This window comes from Protopterus annectens, chromosome 1.part2 (assembly GCF_019279795.1).
Source record: "Protopterus annectens isolate FY-2018-M chromosome 1.part2, PAN1.0, whole genome shotgun sequence".
Lineage (NCBI taxonomy): Eukaryota > Metazoa > Chordata > Ceratodontiformes > Protopteridae > Protopterus > Protopterus annectens.
Window position 1 is genome coordinate 1100111710 of NC_056727.1, and position 17153 is coordinate 1100128862.

Genomic DNA, 17153 nt, shown 5'->3' on the forward strand with positions numbered 1-17153 from the left:
ACAGGTTTAACCTTTGCATTCATTATTCTGTCAGCAAGCAATATTATTGTTGTCTATTTCTCTGTCTTCATTCTGCACTTCTGTTTCCTTACTGTTGGACCTATGATTCAGCATGTTCAGTCCTTGCAATCATTATTATTATTATTATTATTATTATTATTATTATAAATAACAGAGAAGGTTTGTGTTATCCATTATAACATTGATTTTTTAAAATGGCTGCCCACTTCACATTAAGATAAGTATACAAGAGTTAGATGCATAAAAGCCATAGTGGTACAGCGGTAGCCTTGTTGCCTCCCAGCAAGAAGTTCTCCTGTTTGATTCTCGGCTGAAGTGCCTTCTGTGTGGAGTCTGCATGTCCTCCCTGCGGTTGAGTGGCCTGCAAAAGACATGCGTGAATGGGCATGCCTTCACTGAAGGTTGGGTTTCGGGCCGGCAGCTTGGCCTCATAAAAATCTACTGCCAATCATTAGCAGACCGGAGTACTGCTGTGGCAACCCCTAACTGGGAAAAGCTAAAAAGACCAATGACAAGAACTAGATACATGTTAGATTAGTGCTATGATGGGTATCATGAAGCTTTCTTCACTTCTCTGGTTGAGTGGCATTTTCATGACAACTATTTTTGATGCATTTCTTAGCCTTCTAGTTGTAAGAAACAGTGATTCTGGCAAGTTTCCCATTAAGGGAAAAGTATAACTACTTTGTGAAGAGGAAAAAAACTATGATACAAAAGTGTGGAGGCTTAGCAGAATATATAAAAAAATTGCTATTGATAGCAACATTAATATTTTCAGCACTTCCACATACTGAGTTTGTAATCAAAACACAGCTAATCAGATGCTTCTTCTTGTTTTTAAAATGGTACACTATTGTGATAAAATAATATTCAGACTTTCTGCAGATCAGAAAATAAATCAGAATGAAGAGCATCTGATAAACATTATTTAATGTTGTCACAATTAGAAGTATGCATAAGTACACTGCAGTGTAATCTTTAAAAAAAACAAGTTTGAAGTCCTTACTGAAAAGAAGTTTGGATTCCTAGTATATGATCTTTTTAGTTTTGAAAGAAGTAAAAAAAAACATATTGCCTTTCATACCTCGACAGCTCACAGTAGCTTCATTAGTTTTATGCTTCTAAAGCTAACACATCTTCAAGAGCAAAACAAGTTTGCATTATGTTTATGCTACTGGTTTGGGTGCATGCCTTTAGTTGTTTTACTTTCAGTTTTTAATACCTTAAACACATTCATTATGCTAATATTTTATGCCCAAGAAGCCTTTCTGTAGCTTATCATTTGTAAAACTGGTAAGTGAATAGATCATCATTGCCTTTATTGGTAATGACCTTGGAGACAAGTACAAGGGCAAATGAAATATGCATGCATTAGCTAATCAATCAGCATGTCTTTCAGAAAAAGGAAACAGATGGAGTACCCAGAGAAAATCTGCATCATCAGAATATCAAATGTAGATTCATTTAGCAAGAAAAAATAACCAAAGAAAAGCTCAGTTAGAGCAGGTTACAGGTTTCAGGTATGAGGCGGTTCTGGACAAGTTATCAGTTTGTTTCTGTGCATACACATATACTGTGACACACATGCACACGCATGCACGTATGCGCGCGCGCGCACACACACACACACACACACACACACACACACACACACACACACACACACACACACACACACATAGATGCACCGTCTGGGCAGTTTGTAAAATCAGTATTTCCTCATGCCTTCATGTACTTTAAATGTGAAATGAAACTGGAGACAACAGTAAATGCCCACAAGGACATGGGGGGTTGTAGAAGCTGAATAGAAGATTCTTCATCAAGAAAACAAGCAAAAAGAACAGCTGTTTTGCAATAGATAACTTCATAAACTGATAGATAGAATAGTGTATACATTTATGGATATCTCATGCGGCTGAGCAGTCTGGTTTGATTTCTGGCTGAAATACTTTCTCTGCAGAGTTTGTTTGCTCTCCCTCTGTCTTCATGGGCTATTTGATAATTGCCAAGGTCTCTAAATCTCCAATTTACTTCCACATCTAAACATGTGCATAATTGAACAGTCATGGATACAACGTATGTATGCACATGTGCAAGCTTATGTGTATGTTCCTGCAATAGGAACTAAACTGGATTAAACAGAGTAAGTAAACAGACAAACAACATATAGATATCTATATCTATATCTATATCTATATCTATATCTATATCTATATCTATATCTATATCTACATCTATATGTATATCTATAAATTCGTTTTCAATTTCTCCTGAGCTGTGTAACCAGGCGATAGCTTAAATAAGTTGCACCAGTAGACCCATGACCGAATTTTCACTATGATTAATTGCATGTTCTTTAAATCACATATGAGTACTTGCTGTGGAAATGTTTAAATCTAGAAAACATCATACTGCTGTGAAACATCATACATGTATCCTTAACAATAATTTTTGCATGGGGAAGAGGGGATTGCCAAACTGCACTCACCAGAGGGGACCAGCATCAACACTCCCATGTTTATATATATATATATATATATATATATATATATATATATATATATATAAAATTATTTCTAATGTTACATCATGTTAGTCAAAATAAAAGATGTGAAAAACAAGAATAAACCACCACTTTTCACTCATCCTTGAGATACACAGACACATGGCATGTGCTACCTGTCTGTGTTCTTTCTCATGTGACATTTTGGGGTCTATATTAAAACAACAAAAAATCAAAATGTCAAACACTCGGATGAGCAAAAATGCGGGTAATCGAAATCGCTATTGTGGGGGGGTTGCACCCCCCCTACACCCCCCTTAAAAATATATTCCAACGCTGAGATCGCACTACAGTGAGGAAAGGGCAAATGTTTTGATCTTCACCTTACCTCGATCTCACAATATCGATTTCGATTACCTGCGTTTTCGCTCATCCGAGCGTTCAAGATTTTAATTTTTCGTCGTTCTCATAGGAACCCACATTTTGGAACACATTAAAGCACAACTACCTGCAGTGTTCAAAGAGGAACTTTCCCATGGGACATGGTGTGAATCAGGGTTCAAGTCTGAACCCATTCCGGTTTATAACGAGGTTTACTGGGTACAAAGCAGCTGAATACACACGATGTGAAATTACAGGCAGACTCAGAATATACATTTTAACCAGTGATAGGGAAAAGGAGCGCAAAAGTAAAGGCATATGGAATAAAACAGTGTATAGGAAAAACAGTGGTCATGGTAGCAAATAAGAAAACTCACAAGAAGCTAAAAAGTGAGAAAAAAGGAGTATAGTGGAACAGGTTAACAGCTTCAAGTACCTGGGATGGGTGGATATGGGAAAGAGAAATCTGAATGAAGAGGTCAAATCAAGAATCAGAAGTTTTGCATCCAGCTGGCACAGAGTATCAGGGGTAATGTGGGAAGAAAGCTTACCAAAGAAGCTGAGAAATAAGGTGTATAAAATGGTAGTGTGACTATTACATCTGTATGACAAGAAACCTGCACAATGAAGACACAGCAGCTGAGGAAGCTTGAGGTGATGGGAATTAAGTGATGGAGATGGGTAGCAGGATGCACACTGTAGGACAAGTGGAGAAATTAGGATTTCAGTGCTGAAGCCAGAGTAATCCCTGTTGAAGACAAGGTCAAGCATAACAGAATACTGTGTATCATCACATTTACAGAAAACAGCAATAAAGCAAGAATAACTAAGATGATCTAGACAAGGGATTGATGATCTTCAAGAGGGCAGATCTGCAGCAGTGAGCTATAACTATTAGAGAAGGTAGGAGAATGGCACTAAAAGGAAAAAGGTGGTGACAGCTGATGTAAGATTCTGGTACCATGTATAAATTGGGAAAAAATGGTTGGATGATAATGATGCATGTATCTATCTATCTTTTTATATGAAGGCTGGTAGACTCTTTTCAGGGGTGATTCAAAGTAGTATTTAGACTATTAGGCGACATTTGACACATTAGAGAACTCACTCTACTCTTGTTGCTAGGTGCTGTGGGACCTATTAAATCCAATTGAGCTTATACCAATTTAAGCAGATGGGGCATCAGTTTAATGTCTCATTTAAAAGAAAGCACACTTAGGAGTGCAGCACTCCCCTTATACTGCATTACTGTTATCAATTGATTTGGATGGTGTGGAAATTCCCCTTCTACTACATTACTATTAGTAATTGATTTACATGGTGTAGGAATAGAACCCACAGTCTTTTGCACCAAAGATAAGCATGCTACCTGCTGTGCCACTGTGCCACTAACACACAAGAGATCAGTATTTGCATTGCTATTGCTATGTGTTGCTAGCTCTGATAAACATGGAAAAGTGCTGACTACAGCATACATTACATAATTTAAAGCTCATGAGGTGAGTGAGCTCAGTAACTTGCCATTTGCAGTAATAAAAATCTATTTTACCAGTACGTCAGAAGCACTTCCAGTACTGTAATCCACACAAAACACCCAGTCTGGCACACTGGTCCCAATAAAGGCAACGATATCACACCAATTGTTCCAAAAGAGATAAAACTTTAATAAATACAACAGAAACACAATATTGTCTTTAATCTACTATTGTAATCTGACTTTATTCCCCCCTCATTCCATGCACTGCAGTTTTCATGTATAATTTGATTTAACTTTGACTTTCTAACAATCTTCACAGAAATGTGATAACCAGCAGTGTGCAAAACGGTGATGCTCATTATTTTTTCACATATGTTAACCTGTTTACAAAGTTCTTAAGTAAATGAGGCTTGTAGGATCACTACTCCATAAATTGTATTACTACACACACATGCAACTATATCAATTGTTATGTACATATTTACATGATTCTGAGTGTAATAACAGTTGTATGCACATGTATCTGTCCTCCTTGTGCACAAGTTTTATACACTTTGTGCAGACCTGCGCAACCTGTTAGCTACCTGAGCTGCTTACAGCTACACTGTATTAGGCACGATTCACAAGTTAGTGGTTTCACTTTCACACACGACTATTTTCCTTTTTGGCTTTTGCAATAGAAGCATGTCTTCCATTATAGCTCAGAACAAAGCTGTAAGCTGTGTGCCAAGGAAGCTCAGATCTTCCTTCATCCTTACTACACACAGTACAGGGAGAAGCTGCAAGCTGCAGCAGTAGGGACATTAAGGAGAATCAATGGTTGTAGTGACCTTGCTAAATTATTGTAAAAACTAACATGCACTCTCCATACTGGTGAGAAATGTCACCATAAGTAAAATGAGATGTAGAACCAGCAGCATGATCAGCATTCCCAGTGAGCGGCAGAAATGCAGGATCAGCAACCAGAGTAATTCAGTAAGTACTTTTTCACTACTATTATAGTAATAATATTATTTAACAATACCTTTATTTTAAGTTTGTTATCATTGAATTAATGCCAAATTTGCACTCTGTCCATTTAAAGTACTTATCAGATTAAACTCTGTGGACAGCAGCACCGATCAGCACACAATACATTTCACATAAGTACATTTAAGGAGTATTCATATTTATTTATTCTTAAAACAATATTTCAATTTACAGTGTTCTGAGCTTACTGGAAGCTTGCTAGCTATGTACAGCTTTACCAGTGTAATATGAATAGCACCATTTCTTGTAGGTACTACAGACAGTGAATACCTTACTTAAGAATAATAACTTGTGGTTGGGAGCAACAAGACCATATCAATAGGCAGGGATGTCTTACTGTACACAATGATATATTTATAAATAGGCATAAGCTGGGGGCATAATGTGCTAGTTTACAGTTACATTTTGCCAGAGGCATAGTTGGGGTGAGGGGAAGGTAGCAGCAATCCCAGGAGAATGTGTTGGGAAGCATGTTTGACAGATGTCTATGGTGCCCTGGTCAGGGGTCTGAATGAGTGTCTCTAGGCTGGGATTATAATTGTGACAGCCATGTGCCCTGCCCCATTCCCCCATCATCAATGCATGCAGCCTATTGAGTTAAACCCATCCCTGGTATATATACACAATTCCTACACCATAACCATTTGTCCATACTCTGTCTGACTTCCCCTGCATTAAAGAACCCAATCTATAGGTTTATCATTCACACCTGTCTATCTTGTTTATCTGCATATGTTACTGCCAGTGCCATTATCTCGTCCCTACCTATCAGTCCGTCCCTTACTATCTTTCATCCTTCCCTGTCTTCCATTATATCTTTGAGAAAGCCAGGTTCCTATATATATATCTATCTATATATATATATATATATATATATATATATATATATATATAGGGAGAGAGAGGTAAATAGATAGCTATATATAGACACATATATGTACATATTCTTCTCCCTCCTCCTCAGGCACAACAATCGCATGTTCTCCTGTGTTATATCCCTTTTCTACTGTCTCTTCTTTTTCCAACTTTCCTAGCCATGCTATTTCCATAGTTATAAATGCATTAAACTAACACCCATTAATAGACTTCTGCAGAATAAGACTGATGGCAAAGTGGCCTTAAACTAGAAGCCATTGTGGTGCTGAGCTCAGGCACATGCAGCATCATGCCATCAAGTCTTGTGATATTAGTGTAAAGAGGCATATACCAGTGAAGTGTAGAAATGTATGATGTCATTTCTGAAAACTTATGAAGGTACACATATCCCAAAGGATGCACATCTATTCAAAGATTCTTGCACACTTCATAGATGAATTTATACAATTCTGTCTCTGTACAATTTACTCGGGCAGTTCTTTGTTGGCTTCATGTGTGAAAACCAGCACCATTACTTTGCTCTTATTTTATTTGTATATTGATGAAGTAGTGCTTTCCAAGATTTATGCAGTGGCAGATTATAAATATCACCCAATGTCTAACAGAAAATTACTAATGGCAATGGTTGGCTGTCCTTATAGTAAATTAATGAGTACAATACCCCATCTGTCTTACACTGGAAACAAAATCTGCACATTAAGTAAATATTGGAGAATTAAACACATATTAGAGAAGACCAACAATGACAAAAGTGAAAAAGTAACTTTCTTGAGCTCAGGATTTTATATATATATATATATATATATATATATATATATATATATATATATATATATATATATATATATCAAGAGAGAGAGGCAGCTATAGATACACACACACACACACACACACACACACACACACACACACACACACACACACACACACACACACACACACACACACACACATATATATATATATATATATATATATTTCCTGCTCTCTCTCTCTCTCTCTATATATATATATATATATATATATATATATATATATATATATATATATATATATATTTCCTGCTCTCTCTCTCTCTCTCTCTCTATATATATATATATATATATATATATATATATATATATTTCCTGCTATATAATTGTCCCTTACCCTATCTATACACTATTAAATGTATTAAAAAATAAATATACTGCTTAATTGACAAATTGCTTGGTTAAGATCTAACAAGAGATCTACCTCTTGTCTTTACCACGTTTTCACTTCACCACAGATATTCCATTTATAAATTTCAAAACAAAGCCCACATGGCTATGTCATGGACACAGTGAATATTTACTGTCAGCTTAATTACTGTATTTTACAGCTCACTGAAAGATAATGGAAAATTATCTGTACACTGATAAAACAAGAAGACATTTCATTTATTTCAGGTCAGTGGTCAAACTCTGTGACAAGATGAATGAGTCATTTGCTTCATTATTTAATGGATAATGCAATACAGCTAGATAAGCTGAGATTATTATTGTTTTTCTTTATCAAGGACAGAAAATAGTGTTGAAAAAGAAAAAAATATATCCTTGGGATGTGGAAGAAAGATGAGAGATAACATTCAAACTATTCTTATGAGTTCAGAAAAAAAGAAATCACTCCATGTTATTGGTGTTCTTTTCTGAACAAGAGAAGTAGTAATGAGTTAATGTCTTGCGTATAAGTCAGCACATTGTACTATACCCCTTCTGCATATTTATGAATATATGTATATGTTGACCAGGCTAACTGCACTATGACTATCTCTATATTCTGAGAAAACCCAAGGTGATAGCCACAGTGACCACAAGAAATTTGACAAGGGCACTGAAGAAATTCACAAATTGGTTTGACCGGATTATGTTAGGAATGTTTTAGAAAAGTATTCCCTATATATTTCTGTCAGTGTTGTGAGATCTTTTACATCTGCTTGAACTATCACCTGCTCAGGCAGATGAGACCTTATTTTAATGTCTCACTTGAATGATGGCTCAATCAAGACTGTAGCACTCCCCCACACCCCTCATATACCACACTTTTCTTCTATGGAAGTTAGAATTGGGAGTCCACCTCTACAAAGAGGTCATTTACAAATGGAGTCCCTCAGGAATCAGTACTTGGACTGCTCCTTTTTGGCATTTACTTATCAGAAATCAAGGCCAATGTCAGTGGTCTCTGGCTGACTAAATTTGCAGATGATTGCAAATTAGGAGCTGTCATTGAATCTCACACTGACACAAATGTTCTCCAGGAGGGGCTAACACAGACAAACAACTGGTGTCAGAGTAATGGACTAAAACTATATGCCAAGAAATGCATAATAGTATCCTTTGTGAATTCATCCATCTTTGATTACTATAATATTAACAACATACCCCTTAGAGTTGACCCAGTAGTCAGGGACTTAGGGACACACATAGATAGTAATCTAGCCTTTAATCGTCATGTGTCTACAGTGGTGCAGAAACCATTCTATGTTGCACAACTTATGAACAAATGTATGATATCTAAGTCCAAGGAATTCATTGTTCCACTGTATTCGGCATTCATCAGACCTATCATTGAGTACAATGCCCCCTTTGGTATGTACCTAACCAGGCATATCCAACAACCGGAATGTCCACAGAGGTTCCTCACTAAAAGAATACAGGGCATAAGTAATATGTCCTATGCAGACCACCTCAAGGCCCTATCCCTGTATTCTGTCTCCTACAGGCTTTTGAAGAGAGATCAATGCCTAGCATACAGAGCATTGTCAGACTCCACTCTGATGGACCTCCTGCATACAAAACAAACAGTACCAGAATTACCTTGCTTGTGATATAAATAAGACCTGCTGGAGAGATAGGTATGTATCTCAGAGACTACCCTGTCTATGGAACAGGCTCCCCATCCATGTGAAGTAGAGTTCTTCCCTAAATCAATTCAAGTGCAACTTGGACAATTGGATGGGAAACTGGAAATTTATCCCTGGTTTGGCACCTATGTCTGTGATGCAAACATGAAATCTGTAAATGGTTCGTCTCCCAGGCCCATGCTTACACTGAAGTACATTATAAATACATTATAAATAACCAATCTAATATGGCACTACTTTTCAGGAGGCTATAAAGCAATCATGTACACTCATTGTAGGCTTTAACCCTGCAAACCAAAACTATTTGGAATACATCACCATTACACTTAGAAAAAAGGCTGCTGCTATTCTTAGCTGTATGTGCAACAGGCTTTAAATCAGGGTGCTGCAACTGCTGCGCCAAACCTCAGGCAAGAGGACGAAGGATGTTTAGACCCCATTGGCTTGTCATGGACTACATGACACAGAAACTGCTGAGAGATACAGGGAGGACAGGGAAACACTGGAAGAACTATAACTTCTGTTGCCCCAACCTCAGGCCCCAGGAAAATTGTGGAGAACCAATCACAGTGGATGCAAAGGTACATTTAGTAGATTTTGCACACTTGTATTTTCAACCAAAATAGGGAATATCCCCTTATTGTATACTAATGGCTGTAAAGTATACAATCTGTACGCTACGACTCTGTAATGTCTCTTTTGTATTTTTTTTCCTCTCTGTAGACTTATGGACTTTTTCTCCCCAGGACTCTGCTGAAAATGGACACTTGTTGTCCAGCTGGACTATCTTGGCAAACAAATGATAAATAAAAATAAATGATAATACATATATTAGCTACTTGTACTTTTCAGAGACCGACAGGTAATATATTAGGGGTGTTATAATCATAGGGTTGCCACCTCACATAAGGCTAATTCCAGGAGATGCTATTTTAATGTTAAACACAAACTGTGTTGTTTTGCCTAAGTGCTGTCCGACTCGGAAACTATCAGTCTTTTATATGTTAATATTCATAATGTACAGGAAAAGTTCAAAACAATAACACAACTGTAAACTAATTATTCAAATATTAATTCTGTGTGCTTTGGTAGAGTCACAAAAACTACTTGCTCTTAATAGAATATTTCTGATCAGATCTTGCAGTGGCCAACAATCTGGATGTCTTCATCAAGAATTTATGAAACTGAAAACAACTGTAGCTCAAATGTTTGCACACCTTCAGCTCAGCTCACAAAACACCAAGTCCCAGACAATTTCTTTCTTTGGTCCACAAAAAATTCATCACACTGAAAGTTCTTCGCACAAAGAATTGGACACAGGTATAGAAAATGCGAAGGATGCATCTTTAAAGAGTTCTTCACCACACTTCCTATGTCTCATTTTTGTGAAAAAAATCCTTCCATCGATCGACCACTCATTCATTTTTTTCCACCAGCTCTGTTTGGATGTCACGCAGAATACAGTAATCATCATAGTACTTGTCTTTGTTGATGTCAATGCGCAACCTGTCTGCCAGTTCCTCGAATAAGCTCCACATCACTGGTTCTTTCAAGGTCAAAGCTCTCATTGCTTGAAATTCTGAATCCTGGTAATTATACCACTTGTCTAGGTAGTTTAAACACTTGTTGTAGAATTGATTAGCTTCAGCTTCAAAGTGCCTTTTCTTAACCTGTGGAATTCTTTTATGCATGTCTGCAGCAGCCTTTCCATAAAATTTGTCTTGCCTGCGATCTGCAGTTTTCTGTCTTACTCCAACCATAATATCATGCAGTTCAGAACTAGTACTTTGATCTGACTCTAACATTAGCACACTACTTTGAAAGACCTGCATAACATTCTGTAAGAAACAGCAGTATAGTCTAGGTATGGACTTGCTTTCTACGTCTATAAAGGCATCCCAAATTACTTTGTGGCATTCTTCTTCTCTCCGTGAAACAAAGTAAGACTGCAACACAGGCCATACTAGAAGCATTCTTTAAAGTGCTGGCAGTAATGATAACCATCTCATCATACATGATGAAGAACGTCTTGATACTCAGTTCGACAAACATGAAAAATGACTGGAGCTGTGCAGTTCATTTGGCATTTCCGTAAAATTCAGCATAAACTTTGAGAATGAGAATTTCAACATCCATTGACAAAGTTTTGCATGCCTAACACAATTATGCAGAATATGGCACTTACAATTTGCCGAAATGAGTTCAGAATTTCTTTTTTTCACTTTCTCATACACAGAAATCTTCTTGGGAAAATTCACTGTGGCATTATCCCCAGAAAATGGAGACAATAAAATATTGTCTGTAGATCCAGCAATAAGTGCCACACGTCCAAAATAGTGCAAGCCGATTTATTAAACCAAAAAAAAAACACAAAATGTACTCAATGCGCACAATATATAATGCGATAAAATAAAATAATTAGAAATCTGTTAAGCGCTTTCACCCATGACAGCCGGGCTTCATCAGAACTGAACACCTAAAACAATTTGTGGTTTAAAGAGGTTGAGAGGTATGGAGTGACAGATTGTGTGTGTGTGTGTGTGTGTGTGTGTGTGTGTGTGTGTGTGTGTGTGTGTGTGTGTGTGTGTGTGTGTGTGTGTGTGTGTGTGTGTGTGTGTCTGTGTGTGTGTGTGTGTGCGTGTGTGTGTGTGTGTGTGTGTGTGTGTGTGTGTGTGTGTGTGTGTGTGTGTGTGTGTGTGAGAGATCGGGAGAGAGAGAGTGAGTGGACCATGTGTGAGTGAATGCTGGTTGCTTGAGTTCCAGTTAAGCAGGAGTGTAATGTATATTCCTGGACATTTCAGAGTTTTTTGAATTACTTCCAGGAGATGGGAGATGCTATAAAAATCCTGGATACTCCAGGGCAATCCTGGCGAGGTGGCAACCCTATATAGGCATCAGCCTCAAGAATAGTATGACAGTTTTTAAATTTAATGCTACTACATGCAAGGGGTCACATTTCTTTCCCATGCATCTACAGGAGATATCAAGAATCATGCAAGAATTCTGTGCACTAGCGCAGTTCCCTGAAGTGTTGGAGGCCATGTTTTGCACACAAATAAAAATAAAAGCCCCACCTGGTTAACATGGAAGGAAGTAGATCAACAGAAAAGGTTTCCACTCTAAATTGTGTGTAATGCCCAAGGCATATTCTTCAATGTCCGTGCAGTTAAACCCGACCAGTTTTCACGACTCACACACATGACACACCTGCAAGTTATACAGCAGGTTTTCTAGGCATGGCATTCCTCAAGGGCATCTAGTGGGGATGCAGGTTACGTACTTGAGCCCTGGATTATGACTCCCATGAGAAACCCATGCAACCTCACTGAGTAAAGGATACAACAAGGCCTATGCTCAAACTAGGAATATCATAGAACATGTGTTTGTATTGCATAAACCAAGGTTCCTGGTTTTTGGTACATCAGGAAATGCACAGCAGTATGACCCAGGTAGCTCTGATGAAATATTTACAGTCTGTGCCATGTTACATAAAACAGACCATGCAGTGGTGCAGCGGTAGCATTGCCACCTCACAGCAAGAGGTATATGTGGGTCTATATTATAACTGTGAAGCCTCACATACGCGAATATGGAAACGTCGACACATATTGAGTGAACCGTGAAAACACTGAACGTCCTGAACCGCAAAATTCAATATGTTGAATCGGCATAGTTGGCCAACCCCACCACCCGCTACGTACTACCTACCCAAACAAAATAAATAATCCACATGCATACACTTAACAAAGCCCTACTGCTAACCCTAAACTTAAGCTTACATATTTTACTATGTATGCACTTACCTTAACCCGCACCCTAACTCTAAGGTCTGTAACTATTGCATAACTACGTTAAGGAGCTATACCCAAACAAAATAAATAATCCACATACATACACTTAACAAAACCCTACTTCTAACCCTAAACTAAAGTTTATATATATTACTATGTATGCACTTACCTTAACCAGCACCCTAACCCTAAGTTCCGTAACTATTGCACACTTACCTTACAGAGCTATACCGGAAAAGGGACAACTATGACGATTCCACATTTCGAATTTCCCACTTCAGGATGTTCGGTGTTTTCGCGGTTCGCTCAATATGTGTTGACGTGCAACTGCAGTTTCGCGGTTGTAATAGGTAACATATATATATATATATATATATATATATATATATATATATATATATATATATATGTATATATATATATATATATATATATATATATATATATATATATATATATATATATATATATATATATATATATATATATATATATATATATATATATATATATATATATATATATATATATATATATATATATATATATATATATATATATATATATATATATATATATATATACACATATATATATATATATATATATATATATATATATATATATTTATATGGGTCCACTTTTAAATGTCGAAATTCTGAAATCTCGGCTTTTAAAAAAAGTACCCAAGACATTGAGATTTCAGAATCTCGACATTTAAAAGTGGGTTAAAAAAAAGAGAGAGCGAGAGACTTGAAATGAAGTGTTTGTAGGGGGGCAAGCCCAATGCATCCCCCCACACCCCCCTACTTAAATACATCAACTCCGAGATCACACTACAGTGAAGAGAACGGTAATGCTCCTGTTGCACTTACCGTTTTCTGCACTGTAGTGCGATCTTGGAGTTGGCATATTTAAGTAGGGGGGTTTGGGGGGTGCAGGGGGGGCTTACCCTCCTGCAAACAGTTTGTTTTACTTTAATTTTGTCTTTTTTTTTTTTTTTTTAACCAACTTTTAAATGTCAAGATTCTGAAATCTCGATGTTTTGGGTAAGTTTTTTTAATATATATATCTATATATATATATATATATATATATATATATATATATATATATATATATATATACATACTCTAAGAAGTAAAGCATCTGTCTGAGGTGTACAGTTATGTCAGTAATATCTGCTATGGCAGATTTTTGCAATATACAATTTCATACTAGAACAAATACTGTCCATCATGCATTTCAAATTGACCATGTCTATATAACAAAGGACAGAGCAGTTATACTCTCAATTGCACAACTATACCAAGAAGCAAGGCTGAAGTACCTAATGCTTACACTGCTTTAATAACAATAATAACTGAAATTCAATTAGGTTTAACAATTATAGGAGCATTCATTCACAAATGAATAAGAATAACAGATCAAGAACTTTTCTTCTGCATGACATATTAATAAGTGCAAGCATGAGAATAGCGAGCATTAGCCATCCACTGTGTGCAACAGACATATGCAACCCTAAGTCTCAAAGACATGTGCAAAGGGCAGGGCACAGTCATTATCATTTGCATAGGGTGGGTGGCGGGTGGTAATTGTGCAAGGCTGACACCAAAGAAGTGCTTGTGTGCAAGTAAGAAACATACATATCTATAAGGGTATACAGTGTTCAGGGCCAGTAACAACAAATGTATAGCACTGCGCAGTACTGTTTAAATAGTTTGCATGTGTCTGAGGTGGTATGGGCAATTGACATTTTTTTTCAATGTAAGTGTGGCTGCATGAACACAATCAAGCTCTGTGGTAACAGTGCATCCAGGCACTTAAGTAGTATTTTTTTTATATGTGGTAGACATCTAACAATAGAAACCGGATGCATTAAATATTAATATTTTTTTTTATGTGTGGTTGTGTGGATGATGTGGCACATTGGTTAGCTAGATGTAGCGAGGTGTACTTAAGCAGTACACATCTGCTAAACAGCTAAAAATAGAAGCCGAATATATTCAATTGTTGTCAGTCTGCCATACTTAGCAACACACAAACCCACATAGCAAAGCTGCAGTATGCTTACAGGCAACTTTCCAGTATCTCTGCAGATATTCACACTCCTTTCGCTATCCTAGTGTCTAGATAGGTTGAGTCATGACCTACAATGTAGTAGGTTCAGGGTTTGAATTCTGGGTTTTAATGCTTTTTACTTATAGTGCTGTGAAATGCTGTCAGGTGACTGAAACATTGGTTGACTTTAAATCAAAGAATTGCTACATTTAGAAATGGTTAGAAAAGCCCCGCCTTGCCAGGCTTCACTTAAATATGGATTTGCAATTTTGCACAAACCGGTGCTTGTGTGAAAGTTACAGTACAACTTGCAAGGGCAGGAATGCAGCCTATATAAAGGCCAAAAGGTGGGAATTTCACATAATTCCTTGGAGTCTGACTTTGACTGTGGGTAAGGTTGCTGGAGTCAGAAATGGATCGCATTTTCCAGTGCAAAAGTAGGGTGTGCAGGGGTCCAAAGTTTTTATTGGACTCCAGGTAGAGAGATATGCACCCCGGCTGCTGCAGCGCATGTACGAGGGTTCAGAGTGCAAGTCTGAGGCCTGGGATCATTTATCCAGGGACCTAACCAGTGTTACTGGTATCCCCCCGGACTGGTGAGCAGTGTCATCGCCAGTATGATAACCTGAAATGTAGGAATAAAGGAACCTTGGACACCTGAGTCCAAGATGCAAGTGTGTGGTAAGTAAGAAAATCATCAAAGTAATAACTTAATGCATAACATAATAGTTCAGTAAAGTAAATACAGATTTTGCAGTGCTAACAGTTCAGTATGAAATACCCAGACATCCTACATCTTTATTAATGTATCAGTACATATCTGAAATGTAAATCAAGTAAGCATGCAGTACTGTGTAGCATAGCTTCTAACTATAACTGGCAACTATGCCAAGATCTACACCAATGTATTATACAAACATCTGTATGACTGCATTGACTCAGCTGTACCTGACATGAGCACAACAGGTTCCTCATGTTGAACCAAACCTGCCTGATGGGCAACTGTCAGTAACAGGCTTTACAATAACAGGAAGACATTGCTGTCTAGGGGTAGGCGGGAGGGAGCCCCCTACACTGGAAACACTCCCTCCTCAGCCTCCACTGAAAATGGCTCATTTGCCCAGTGGACTTTCCTGGTTAACAAATGTCAATAAATAATAAATAAATAAATTATCCCCGGGATTCATGAACCTTGCGCCAGGCGCCAGCATAGCGTCAGCGTTATAACGCCAAATATGGCTGCTGAGCGATTCAGGTATGAATGAATTCCACGTGCACTACCGGCGTGCGCCGGACTGTCTCCGCCCCCGGCGTAGGTATGCAAAACACACTGTGTGCGGTATTGCACCATGCAAATGAGGGCAAATAGCGGTCCACGAAGTGGCGCAGGCGTAAGAGACGCAATGTAAACCAAAAAAATGGTTTACATTTACCCAAACATACCGAGGAGTAACGGAAGGCTGTCAAAGTCAGGTATCATATAGGTGCAATATGCCAATGTGGAAAGGCACCGAGAATGTCCAAAGAAAATATGCACAAAATGTAAAATGACATAAATGGCACGTGCGTAGAAAGAACAGCAGACCCCGGATATGTGCACAGAAGTTGCAAAGCAATGAAATAATATGACAATGTCCTAAAAGAGCAGTATAACGACATCAGCTGCACCGCCACCACACACCATAGTATGTATGTAAAGCTTCAACCCCAGCGCAATGGTTGTCAAGGAGTGGTGGCGGTGTCGCGCCAGAACCATGTATTAGTAGTCAATTCCATGCAAATGAGGCAGATAATAGTGAATCGCAAAAACGGCGCCAGCGTAAGGATGGAGCAAACAGCGTAGCGGTACAACACCGAGGAGTGGCCTACACGAGATACATGTCAACCACAGAGGGGTGTGCCACTGTAGGAGGAAGGATATTGGAGGTCAGCAAATCTGGGCTGTACAATGCACATCACAGCATCAGGACTGGCGTGTTAGGAAATAGATGCGCTGAGAGTACAGAATGCGCTTACAGATGCATGTGCACGAGGATGACTACGTTCCCTAAACCAGTCATGTGACGGCCTCACCGTCAACAACCACGGATATAGGAAGGTAATGCGGAGAATACGAGGAAATCACCGGAA